The 13042-nt window shown below is 38.2% G+C and overlaps 1 pseudogene; it reads left to right on the forward strand.

Moving 5' to 3' along the window:
* LOC101707023 (large ribosomal subunit protein bL19m pseudogene) overlaps positions 1-4768 on the forward strand; it is an 82546-nt pseudogene extending 77778 nt beyond the window's left edge.
* Positions 4769-13042: the final 8274 nt, after the last annotated feature.

The raw sequence follows: 13042 nt of genomic DNA on the forward strand, positions 1-13042 counted from the left end.
GTCCTTTGCCTATTTTTGAATTGTGTTCCTTTTGGTTGTTGTGGCTGAATTTTAGGACTTGCCTATATATTCTGAATATTAATTCATTTTCAGGTATATTATTTGGAAATATTTTCTCTCATTCTATTGTTTTCTTTCTTCCATTCTATTGTTTACTGTTTATATGGTCTTTTGGTGCACATATTTTTTCAATTTTCAAAAAGTTCAATTTGTTTATTTTGTTGTTGTTGTTGTTGTCTGTGCTTTGGCATCATATCCAAGAAGTCATTGCTAAATTCAGTGTCATGAAGTTTGGGCCCCACATTTTCTTCTAAGAGTTTATACTTTTAGGTCTTAAATTGAGACCTCTTATTCATTTTGTGTTAATTTTTTTATATGGTGCTAGGTAAGGGGTTAATTTCATTCTTTTGCAAGTGAACATCCAGTGTTCTCAATACTATTTGTTGAAAAGACTGTTCTCTCTCCATTGTGTGTTCTTAGCAACCTTGTCCAAAACCCTCATGCATGAAGATTTATTTCTGAGTTTTAAATTTTATTCCATTGGTGTATATATCTATCTTTAGACTAGTGTTGTACTGTTTTGAGTACTGTGACTTTATAGTAAGGTTTGAAATCAGGAAGCCTAAGTCCTTCAGCTGTATGCTTTTTTTGTTTCAAAATTATTTTGGGTCCCTTGATATTTCACGTGAATTTTTGGATGAGTTTTTCTATTTCTGCAAAAAAGCGGGGGGGCAAGAATTGAGATTTTGATAAAGTCTGCATTAAATCTACAGATTATGTTTGATGGTATTAACCATACTAAATCTTCCAACCCATGAACATGGGGAGTATTTCATTTATTTAGAGCTTCTTTAATTACTTTCAGCAATGTTTTGTAATTTTTATTATGTAAATTTCTCACATTATTTATTGTATAATTTTTACACTATTATAAACAGAATCATTCTTATAATCTCTTCTTTTCATATTGTTCACTATTTGTAGGTAGAAATACAACTGATTTTGTGTATTGACTTTGTATCTTGCTACTTTGCTGAATTCATTATATGGAATCTTTGAGGTTTTCTCTATCTCAAAATTATATCATCTTCAATCAGAGACACTTTTACTTCTTTTCCAAATTTAATTTCTCTCTCTCTCTCTCCTTTCTTTTTTTTGGTTTTTTTTTGGGGGTGCCCATTGGTCTAGTTAGAACTTCTAGTACTATGTTGCCTTGTTTCTGATCTGAGAGAAAAAGCTTTCAGTCTTTTACCATAGAAAACAATGTTCACTGTGGATTTTTCATATATGGCATCATTATGTTGAGGTAGTTTCCTTTTATCCCTAGTTTCTTGAGTGTGATTTATAGTTATTTTATGCTTTGTTTTTAAATTCTAGACAAAGTTTAGAAGTAGATATATGCACCAAAATTACAATGATACAGTGGTATCATTGGTGGTATAGTGGTGAGCATAGCTGCCTTCCAAAATTACATTGGTACATATCTCTGTATTTGTCTATACAATTATCTTAATACAGAACTTTACATTTTCATATGATGGTACCTTGTTGTCTATCACCATTTGGTTTCTATTTGGAGAATCCCACTAGTATTTCTTACAGCAAAGTTCTAGAAGCAATGAACTACTGCAACTTTTGTTTATCATGGAAAGTCTTCATGTCTCCTCCATTTTTAAAGACAGCTTTGCCATATTGATTATTCTTAATGTTTTTTTTTTTTCTTTCAGCAGTTTGAACATATCATTTCACTGCCTTCTGGCCTGTAGCTTCTGCTGATAATATTACAATATTCTTTGTCTTTTTTTTTTTGACAGTTTGATTATAATGTATCTCTGTATGGGTTTCTCTAGGTTATCATAATTGAACCAATTATTTCCTCAAACTTGGGGAATTTCAGCAAATTATTTTTTCAAATTAGTTTATCCTCTTTCTCTTTCTCTTCTCCTAGAATTCCCATAATGCCTAAATTGGTCTGCTCACTGGTGTCCCATAAATCTCTTTATGGGTCTCCTCACTTTTCTTCATTCTTTCTTTTGGTCTTAGAACTGATAATTTCAAATGACTCACCCTTAAGTTCACTGGTCATTTGTTCTGCTTGATCAAGTTTGCTATTGAACCTCTCTAGTGAATGTTTATGTTCAGTTATTACATTTTCCCACTCCAAAGTTTCTGATTGGTTCTTTTTTATAGTTTCTATCCTTTTTCTAATTTAATATATGTTCTTTTTTATGACTGGCCATATTTAAAGCAACAATTTTTTAGACTCTGTCATATAATCTGGAGATGTGCGTGTGTCTTTAGAGTCAGTTTCTGGAGACTTATTGTTTCTTTGAGTGACCCAGATTTCTCTGTTTCTTTAAATGCCTTATAATCTGTGTTGAGAGTTGGCCATTTGAATAAACAGTCACCTTTACATATTCCATGAGCTGGCTTCATGTAGGTTCTTTATCAACCCAAATGGCATGTGTCTTCTCTGGGCTTGTATGCTTATTGTTCCAATATATATGATTACTTTTAACTGTCATAATTTTCCTTAGAGGCTTGTCCCCACTTCTTGAGAGCTTTCAGATTCCATTTCTATTTTCTTTTTTTTCTTTCTTTTTTTCTTTCCTTCCTTCCTTCCTTCCTTCTTTCTTCCTGTGGTAATGGAGATTGAACCCGGGTCCTTGATGCTATGCTACATGTCCTCCCCTTTTATACTTTTCATTTTGAGACAAGGTCTTGCTACATTATCAAAGCTGGACTGGAACTCAAGATCCTCCTGCCTCAGCCTCCCAGAGTACTCTCAAATTTCTTTTGTCCATAATCCCTTGTGTCTCTTATGACAGTCTGGAACTTTATACTCCCTGCTATTCACATGATATAATTCTTCCCTCTATTTTCAGTGTCACCTCCAACTTGGTATCTAAACTATGCCACTATTGTCACTAAAAAGTGTGAATTTTGTTACATATAAATTTACATTAGTAAACTCTCTGTCTTACACACACATGCGCGCACACACACACACATAGATACATTTAATATCACTCAATAGGTTGTATTGGAGTCTCACCCTGGTGACCATTATAAACTTATTTCACAAACTTGTTATTATCATTGTTTGGAAAATTTCAGCCATTCTAATAGGTGTGTAGTGATACTTTATTGTAGTTTCTTTCCCTTTTCCTAAGTATTAGTGATATTAGTCATCTTTTTATGTTCCAATAAACCCATCATTAGTTGAAATTATAAGTCAAAAATACTTTTACTACACCTGAGCTCCTGCAGGTCCCAGCTTAGTAGCACAATGCTCTGGAGCATATCTGTTGTTTGCCCTTGTGACTGGGGCCCACTGGGAACTGCAGCTCACTCTGCTTCCCAACATCACAGCAGAGTATTATATTGCATGTTACTAGTCTGAGAAACAAATCAAAATTCAAAGTATGTTTTCTACTAAATATATATTACTTTTGCAGCAGCAGAAAGTTGAAAAATCATAGTTTGAAGCATTGTGAGGCAGGGACACCTGCTGTATGCTTACATCCTCCATAGAATTCTATGCAGAGTGCTGAGTGCAGTGACACTCAATAGCTTGTATCGGAGTCTCAGCCTGGTGACCACCATGGCAGTCTGTATCACAGTGGGCTGACCTGAGCTTCGAAGACATCAGGGCACTACTCTCTGTGCCACTCTCTGTTGCCTGCTCTTTTTAAATCCTGACTTCATTCTTCCAAAGGAAAGAACAGATCCTCTGAAATGTAAAGGAGAAAGAAAAGCTGTGTTAGATAGGAGAAAAATATTCCACTGTATTAATCAACATTTTCATTGTGACAAGATACCTGAGAAAAACAGCTTAAAGGAGGAAAGGTTCATTTTGGTTCAAGGTCTCAGGAGCTTAATTCCATGATTGGCTGGCTCCAAGGTAGAAATATCAATGGCAGAAGAATATGGAGGAGCAAAGCTGCCTACCTCATGGCAGCTAGGAAGCAGAGAGAGAGAGAGAGAGAGAGAGAGAGAGAGACAGGAAGGGCTTGGGAACAAGACATAGTCCCCAATTTCATGCTCCTATGATTCACTACTTTCAACTGGGGCCCCCCTCCTAATATCCTATTTAATTATGACTCATAAATATATGCCTTTGTACATCAATTACCTTCAGAAAGTCCCAATTCTGAATGCATGATACTTTTAAGGGGACATTTGAGATCTAAACCACATTCCAAGTTCTATGCCAGAACCATACTGTGTGATAGTAAAGCTGACCAAATGCCAATGGGAAAGCCAGTCAGTTTCTGGCAATTTGCATCCAGAGATCAGGAAAAGGATTTGGAGTTACTTTCATTCTTAGGAATAGTATCAAAGGTCAAGGTGCTGAGGTTTGCTTTGAACTTTGAGGTCCAAGTGGTCAAATTAGAGAAATAGTTGAATAAGAGCCTGCTATATTATGAGATGCCCCATCTGAACACAGCACTTTTGGTTTGAATGTGAAGCTGATAGAACAAGAGACTCACCAAGAACTTCCTGTTAATAAGCAGAAAGTAAAAATAAAGCCTAAGCCCAGGTCCAAATGCTGGGAATGTCCAAATTTTAATTTTCAAGGAATCAAATTTGATCTTTATGTAACTGAAAAACAAATAAAAGAAGCTCAGAAGTGGAGTTGGCCATTCCTCCAATTTTATATGTCAAGGGGATATGATACTTTGAAGCTGCAATATGGAATGAAATTGAAGCATCACAAAGTCCTGACTTTGAGAATGACGTTGCTTGCTTGCAGAGGATGCACTGAATCTCAGGGGATTTATTCTGAGACCAATTTAATTTCATTTATAAGAACATAGTTATTAAGTGAACTAAGTGGCTTTTTTAATGTATCTGAATTCAGAGCACGTAACAGTCAAGAATTTCTTCATAGAAGAGGCAGCTTTTGAGCTGAGACTATAAGGAAGACAGATGTTGGATGTGCAAGAAATGGGATGGTGTCATTGGAGTGACAGGGTATGGGACTCCACAATCCAACCAGTGGGAGGCACATTTGAGAAATACTGAGATACATCTGTGAAATACCATGTGGTCAGAAACAGGAGAACCATGGACTGAATGAAAGTAAATAGTGAAAGGCAGTACAAGTTTGGCTCATGTTAAGGAAGGCTTGAATGTAGAATTGAACATTAGGACTCTCTTCCAGGTTTCCATGTGTCTCTTTCTTTTTTGAACAGTGGAAGGACATGTTCAAGCTTTGGTTTAGACGTCAGAAGAGGCAGAAGAAAACCACTTGAGAACATTCCTATGGGAACGAGATGTGGAAGGTAGGTGGAATGGGCTGAGAGGGTGATGGGGGGCTTTTTGGGGAGACAGTCCAGCACACAGTATCAGAGCCTGCTTGGAATGAAAAGGGAAGCCACACCAGAGACATTTCAACACAATGTATCAGAGTCAGGAGGAACGAGAACATCTCCTCTGTGGGTTAGGGAAGGGCTACTTAGGCAGAAGTGACAAAGAGTTAGGATAAGGCCTAGACACATGGGTAGCAGCCCAGCATAGAGGGTCTGATCCAGGGGAGTGAGGAAGGTGTCATATCAGGCCCAGCAGGGCAGCAGCTAGTGTGGGGTGTCAGAGACAACGGGTGAGGTATTGTTGTTGGAGGCAAGGGCCAAAGTAGTGGGAGATTGGTTTACATGTAAAAACTTTGATCAGCATATAAGTATGATAAAGTGGGAAACAAGTTTCTGATTGCCGAGAAAGGAGTTACAAATGGAAAGGGAAAAAATTGTAATGAATTATGATACTAACATGAACTTAGGGTTTTTAATATATATCAATATGGAAATAAAGATAGATATAAATGTATAAATATATATTCCCTAGCTTGTCTCCTTCAAATGCCAGTGGGCAGTGACAATAACCTTTTTTTTGGGTATCAAGGATTGAACTCAGGACCTTGCGCTTGTGAGGCAGGTGGCGGAACAACTGGGCTAAATCCCCGGCCCAACAATAACCATTTTTAAGTATACCCAGAACCCAGACCTTGGTCTCTAAATGCCATTCTTCAATAAAAGGTATCAGGACATCTTACAGAAATGATTTCTTTCAGGGCTAGTGCTGGGCAAGTAAAGATAAGCCTAGGTCTTGCACCAGAAAGTAAAAACATGGCCAGAAATTGCTGGGGTCATGTCAAAGGTACAGAATCCAGCTTTAAGGGGCTGTCACTAACCAAATCTAGGATAGAGCATCAAAATACAGTAACATTATAACTATTGACTAAAATACAAATCTATAATTCCACACTGATGTAAATAATAATTTGAAACTTGAGGAGAAATAGATTATTAACATAGTATCAAAATATCATCCCACCCAAAAGAAAATTTTTCAACTACAAAGGAAAGGAGAAATATGTTAATGAAGCCAGGTAGACACCACCTTATTAAATGATCAAAGTTAACATCACTGGTTGAATGTCATTATATTGTATACCTAAAATGTACCAATGATTAGAATGAATAATCGATAATGTAAAATAGGAAGAAAAGGTCCAAAGGGGTAGGGGTAGTGGGAGGGGCAGGGGAAAGGAAAGAAGGGAAAGGAAAAATGATGAGAAATGGAAAAAATGGAAATAAAGTCTTTGTAAGTAGCGAAGGATGGAGGGGGTGAAGGGAGGGCTAGGAATGGGGAAAAAATGAGAACCAAAATGCATTATGTAAAGGTACAATTCCCAATGAGAAATGTAATTGTGTTGTATACCTACAATGTACCAATAAAAGAATTTAATACAAAAAAAAAGTTAACATCACTGGTAATGGTCATAATCAATAAGAATCATGTTATATCATTTCTGTGTTACTCCCACCAAAGATATATAACTCATCTAATTGTGAGGAAACAACAAACAAACCCAAATTGACTGCATTTTACAACATAAGTGGCCCACTGTGTTCAAAATTGTCAAGGTCATAAAAGTCAAGGAAAGACAGGCACCGTTACAAACTGAGGAAGACTAAATAGTCGTGATACCTAACTATAGCATGTGCTTCGAACTGTATCCTTCTACTAGAAAGGAAACTGGAACAACTGGGAAAACTTGCATGGAGTCTGGCTTAGACTGTAATCATGCATCAATTTACATTTCCTGAATCTGAGGGTTATATTATGGTTATTGTGGTAATTCAATTAATCAAAGTTAACAAAACATTATATTGGCAGCATATTCTTAAATTGGTCATGGAAAAGGGTTTTTTGTATTGTTTTTATGACTTTTCATAAATTTAAAGGTTTTTTTCAAAAATGAAGGCTATCGTAGTGATTATGGCAAGTGTTCAGATGAGACTCAGAAATATGAACATGGAGTTAGCAGAGCCCTTATCACAAGCAGAAGATAAGGATGAAATGGGCAAGACTTGGAGACTGGATCAGGGCAGTGAGAGCAGCTGGAGTATAATAGGATGCTCAGTTTTCAGACCTGGAGGATTGAGAAGATACTGGTGTCTTATTAGAAAAAGAAGTGGAATAGAAATACATAAGTCAGCAAGCAGATTAGAGGTGAGAGACAATGAAAATGAGTTTGTTTTTCAGAAGTGTTGAATGTATTGAGTTCATAGCTGATTCAGATCCCAGGTGTCTATGAGGAGTTGGATAAGGAGATGCTAAATACAGTGTGTGTTTATGTGTATATGTGTTTGTATGTACGTACGTGTGTGTGTGTGTGTGTGTGTGTGTGTGTGTGTGTGTGTGTTTGGTGAGGGGAGCCCAGCAATGCTTGGCTTGTCTGGGTCCACTGAAAAACTGTCTGAATGGGCTGTGTTTCTACCATTACCTTTTTACAATTACCTTTTTCACCAAAACCCTGATTGTGCACACCTGTATGGAATGGCCTAAATAAGTAATTGATTATTCTTGGAAGGTTACCAAACGCAAACGAGAAAGACTGAAATTTCCCAAGCTGTCTCTAGAGGATGATGTATTTTCAGTTCACACATTTCCCCATTGCCAAATGGTCTGTCAACAGCCTGGACCATTAATGAAACTGAGTGCATTTTAGTTGCACAGCTGTGTCCTCTGATTACCTTATTATTTAATCCTCTCTATAGTGGTATGAAATGGCCTCATGTCTTCCCTTGGCATTCGAAACTGTCTCTGAGTGTAACTTCGGACACCCTTTCTTCTCATCTCCCTCCTAAGTCCTCACGCCAGCCAGTCATGTCTCCTTTTATTGTCAGATCTTGCTGTGCTCTTTTCTAACTTCAAGACTTCATCACCTTGTTCTACCCCTTGGAATTCAGCTCGCAGTGCACAGAGAGAGCACCACGCTCAGTACCATGGAGGCACTGTATGAAGACACAACCGCTATACTCACGGGATTTGAAATCACAATAGAAACAGAAGGTGTCTGCAGGAAGGTGAGTCTGATTTATGGCAGCAAATGTGGGAGAGGAGAGTGTATGTGCACCTCAAGAGTAGACAAATGCTTGCTTTTATGTTTATGACTTGCAGACATCAACCCAACCCAGACGTTCCATTTACAACTGGCTATTCCCACTGTCCAGAAAATACACACTATGTTTTGCATTTTCACTGTCTTTCATTCTCCGAGTCTCAATTTAAAAGAGTATTTCCCTAAGAGTAGCCTTTGCTGACCCACTCTTGCCATCTACAACACACTGAGAAAATCTGTGCTCACATCTCCTGTCATTCACATCAGAGAAAACAGCCAGATGCTATAAAGAATTGGAAGCAAAAGTCCAAGTCTCAGAATCTCTGAATGAGAATGGCCCTTGGCCAACCCAGCCCCTCGTATGACACTCAGACAGAGAGAAGCTAACTCACCAAACACCAAACACTTAGATGCTTTGGAATGCAAGAAATTTAAAATCTTGATTCAAACAGGCTTACGCAAAAAAATACTTGTATTCATTCATGGAATTGAACAGTTCAGAGGTATACCTAACTTTAATTCAGACTTGATTTGAAACCACATAACACACCCTTACCCATGGTGGAGCCAAAATGGGTCCTAAGTCATCCCAGAACTATATGCTTCGTCTCTCATACCATCTCCCTCAATAATTCAACCAAATCAGACCAGGGATTTAGCTCAGTGGTTCCTCTGCCTGCCTCAAAAGCACAAGGTCCTGAGTTCGATCCCTGGTACCAAAACAAATAATTCAACCAAACCTACAAAAGTTAGTCTTGTTGGCCCTAATTCACATCATTGGTACATGGTTCACCTCTAACCCCATCACTCTAGCTATTGGAATGGGATATTCAGACTGGCTTGAGCCTAAAAAAGGCCTTACACTAAAGTTGGAGCTAGGATCTGTTTGCCAAAACCTATGGCCAGAAATGTTGGATTGTATGGTAAAGGGGGGAGGAGAATGGATGTTGGGGGTACAATCCACAAAAGTCTGCTGCACAAAGTTACTGGCAAAGTCAGGGCAAAAAGCCAGGTCTCTTGGCTCTGTTTCAATGATTTCATCACATTTTAGAAAAGCCATCTAAGGCTCTGTGCCGCCACGACGTAGTCAACATAGTTTTACATTCAAATAATTCTAACATGATTGTGGAATGGCAAGGCTAAATTTACCATTCCTCAGGCAAGGAAAGAGGGAAAACTCTAGGACACGTGCCCAGACAGAGATGAGTGCAAAAAGAAGAGAGGTGATTACTACAAGCTGTAGATACAAAGCAGGAATGAGAAGTAGTGAATCTGTATAATTGTCCCACATGTGCTGCAAATGGAATAGAATCAACGTAACTGACTTAATCTACACAATGAGACAGGGTTTCTGGAAAAACTGCCCCCGAACATATTAGCAAGACCCATAATTGGAATATTAAATAAAAATAAAATGAGAGTTAAAGGTGGAGTTCTTCCAACCTGCAGTGTCCAGAGTGGCATAAACGAGACTGGCTGGCTGGGGCAGAACAGGAAGAAAGATGGCAGGTGTTATTTACTCTGGAGGAGTCATGGTCCAGAGCTGGCTTCTGTAGGGATCTTATCTGTATATTACACTAAACATGAAGCTCACACAGAATTCACTCTTCCCAGTAACATGCCCTTTGTGATGTTTTGTTTCTTGGTTTAAATGCACAAAGAATTTTCATCTGCTAATCATGGCTTTTTCCCAGTCTCATAATGATAACCCCTCTTAGCACATAATATTGTTACAAATAAGCAGGAATGACTCATGAGTATTTTGACAATTTCACCTCCATCCTTTTAAAATGTTCCCTTAGAGTGAAGGTGTAGAGAGTTATAGGACAGAGTTAGCTTGTGAGGATCACTTAATGGCATATTCTCAATAAGAATCAAAATTCAGATTTCTTGGCAAGGTTCTTGATAATCTACTCCTGGCCTCTATTATAAATTCAGTCTCTCACTTTTCCTGATCAAGTTCTATTGCAAAAAACCTAGAGCAAAGAGGTTTTCTATATTATTTCCATGCTTGTCTGATGTGTTGCTTCCCAAGCTGCGTCCTTTTCCTTCCCATGCACCCAGGGGCTACATTCTGTTGGTGGGCTTCAGTTGGCGACTTCTAGATTAACATGGCACTTTCTCTGTGAAGTTTTCTTTGATTCCCAAAAGAGGAAATGATGGCTGTTCCCTTTAGATGCTGTGTCGTTTTGCTTCTCTCAGATTACTCATTGCACATCTTGCCTTGTATTATATAGTTTATGGATTCATCTTATCCTTCACATAAATCTCTGGATTTGCAAGGCAGAAATCACAGGTAATTTATGTCTGAAACTTCATGATGCCTGGCCTAAATTGATTTGTTGAAGAAAATTCACAGGACAAGATGTGTGTATATTTTCTAACTGTGAGGCTTTGACGGTAAGAAAGTGAGTGAGACCTAGGGTGCATTCTCCAATGAGATACCCTCAAAACGTCCTTGCATTGTACCAGCCCTGAGTCTTTCCCCGTAGAAGCTATTTGTGATCCTCAGCCCAGAGGAAGCTTCATTTATTGAATTACTGTGACCCTGGGCAGTTACTAATCTGAGAGAGAATTTTAGGCTAACATTCTCGATGGCACTAATCATCTATAAAAGCATTTGTGCAGTGACTTTTACCTGGTAACGTGACCTATAGTGGTGCAGTCCCAGAAAAGTTGTCTAGATTAGAAAAACAGCCTCTGAGGACACCAGTCATAGAATTAGGTTCTTGTACCAAGGACCATTATTGTGTTTATTTTGTTTCTTTTTCCCGTGGTGCTGGTACCTTCTCACCCCAGCGCTCTAAAACTGTCTGACCATTCAAGAGACAGGGACATGCAGGAAGACTCTCCAGCGAAACTTATCAACAGCACCCATGTATCACTAAGAACAGAGTGAAATGCAGTATAGTGTTCACTGCCAAGAACATGGGTTCTTGGGTTCTAGTGCTAAAAATCAAGGTTTGAAACTGGCCTCCTTAGGAATTAAGGAATTTCGAACAGTTGTCTTCTCCGAGCTTCAGTGAACTTATTTGTAAAGCAATGGAAACCGTAATGTCTACCACCCAGGGCTGTCTTGAAAATGAAGTAAAATAATGCAAAGAAAGTGCCTAGCATAGTACCTGGCACATAACAGGACTAAAAAAGTTAGCTATTATTTCATCAACTATGTCTTTGTTATTAATAAAGTTTTGGGTGACAAAATTCCCAGATTAACAGCTAAAAGAAGCCATAGGGCAGACTCTTGATCATCATATTGCTGGAGCTGAAACACTCATAGGATCTTCCTCTGCCTACAGGAATATCTGTTCTTGCATATCTTTGGGAGAATGTTTCTCATCTTCTTTCTTTCACAGCGTCCAAGAAAAAGTACTAGAACCAGCAGTTGGAAAATATGGGAGGCTGGTTTCAGCTCAGTGTAACAAACATTTCTCATAGACAGGACTGCCTAAATATGACACAGGCTGCTGTGGAGATAGTAAATGTTAGCTATTGTCTACCTACTGAGGTAAAAGCTGAATGAACACTTGTTGGAAATACTGTGAAATAACCGAAGTATCATATCTAGGGACTGAACTAGAAAACCTTTTAGGACTTGAATAACCCTAGGATTCAATGCTATAATTCTTTTATTCTTAGCACTTCCTTATAGAAAAATAATTTGATAACATTGAAAAGTCTCCAAAAGAGTGACTGAAGCTAGAAATCTGGTTTGTAGATTACATTTGCAAAGGAAAAATCTGTGAAATGTTATTTTTGGTTAGTAGAAAATAAATCCTAACAAACATGCTACCAATACCTATAAAAATCATACTTGAGAAGTAAAAAATAAACTACTTTTTTTTTTTTGGTACCGGGGATCAAACTCGGGTCCTTGCACTTCCACAGCAGGCAGTGAAACCACTGAGCTAAATCCCCAGCCCAATAAACTCTTACTTTAAAAAGACATTATGTGAACTGCTTAGCTAAGTGCACCTCAACTTGAATTACATTCAGGAAAAAAGGGTATCAAAAATTATCTGCCTTCTAGCTTTTCATACATCACACCTCTGGGTTTAGAGTATGTCTTATCTTCTGGAGGGTAGACACTCTTATGCTAGTCAAAGAGCACTCACTAGATGCTGTGGTATGGTGAAAAAAATTGTCTGGTTTTGTCCAATGTCATTCATCCAGAAACTGTAAAATCCTTGGAATTCCTTGAGTGATAGGAGTGCTTTTGTTATGCAAATAAGGGGACCCAGGATGAGCCCTTACAGTGTTTCAAGTTGGAGACTCTTCTAGAAAGAGCAACCAGGTGATTAAAGGATTAGGGCTTTTGGCCAGGCGGACCTCCTGGGAGAGGCAGGGGTCTGGAAATTGATTTGGTCATGTGTGCCTATGTAATGAATCTCCTATGGAAACTCATGCAGCATCTTGCTTGGTGAACATATTGATGTACCAGGAAAATGTCATGCCTTTCCTCATGAGAAAAGGACATGGAAGCTACACATTTAGAGTCCTCCCTGACATTGCCATATATATGTCCTTTATAATAAAGCTGTAATAAATATAGTGTTTTTCTGAGTTCTGTTAGTCATTCTAGTGAATTGCCAACGCTGAGAGGGTGACAGGAACCCCTAGACTTACAGCCAG

The sequence above is a fragment of the Heterocephalus glaber genome, unplaced genomic scaffold (assembly GCF_053883595.1).
Source record: "Heterocephalus glaber isolate CG9 unplaced genomic scaffold, H.glaber_assembly_v1.0 deba00001707, whole genome shotgun sequence".
NCBI lineage: Eukaryota > Metazoa > Chordata > Mammalia > Rodentia > Bathyergidae > Heterocephalus > Heterocephalus glaber.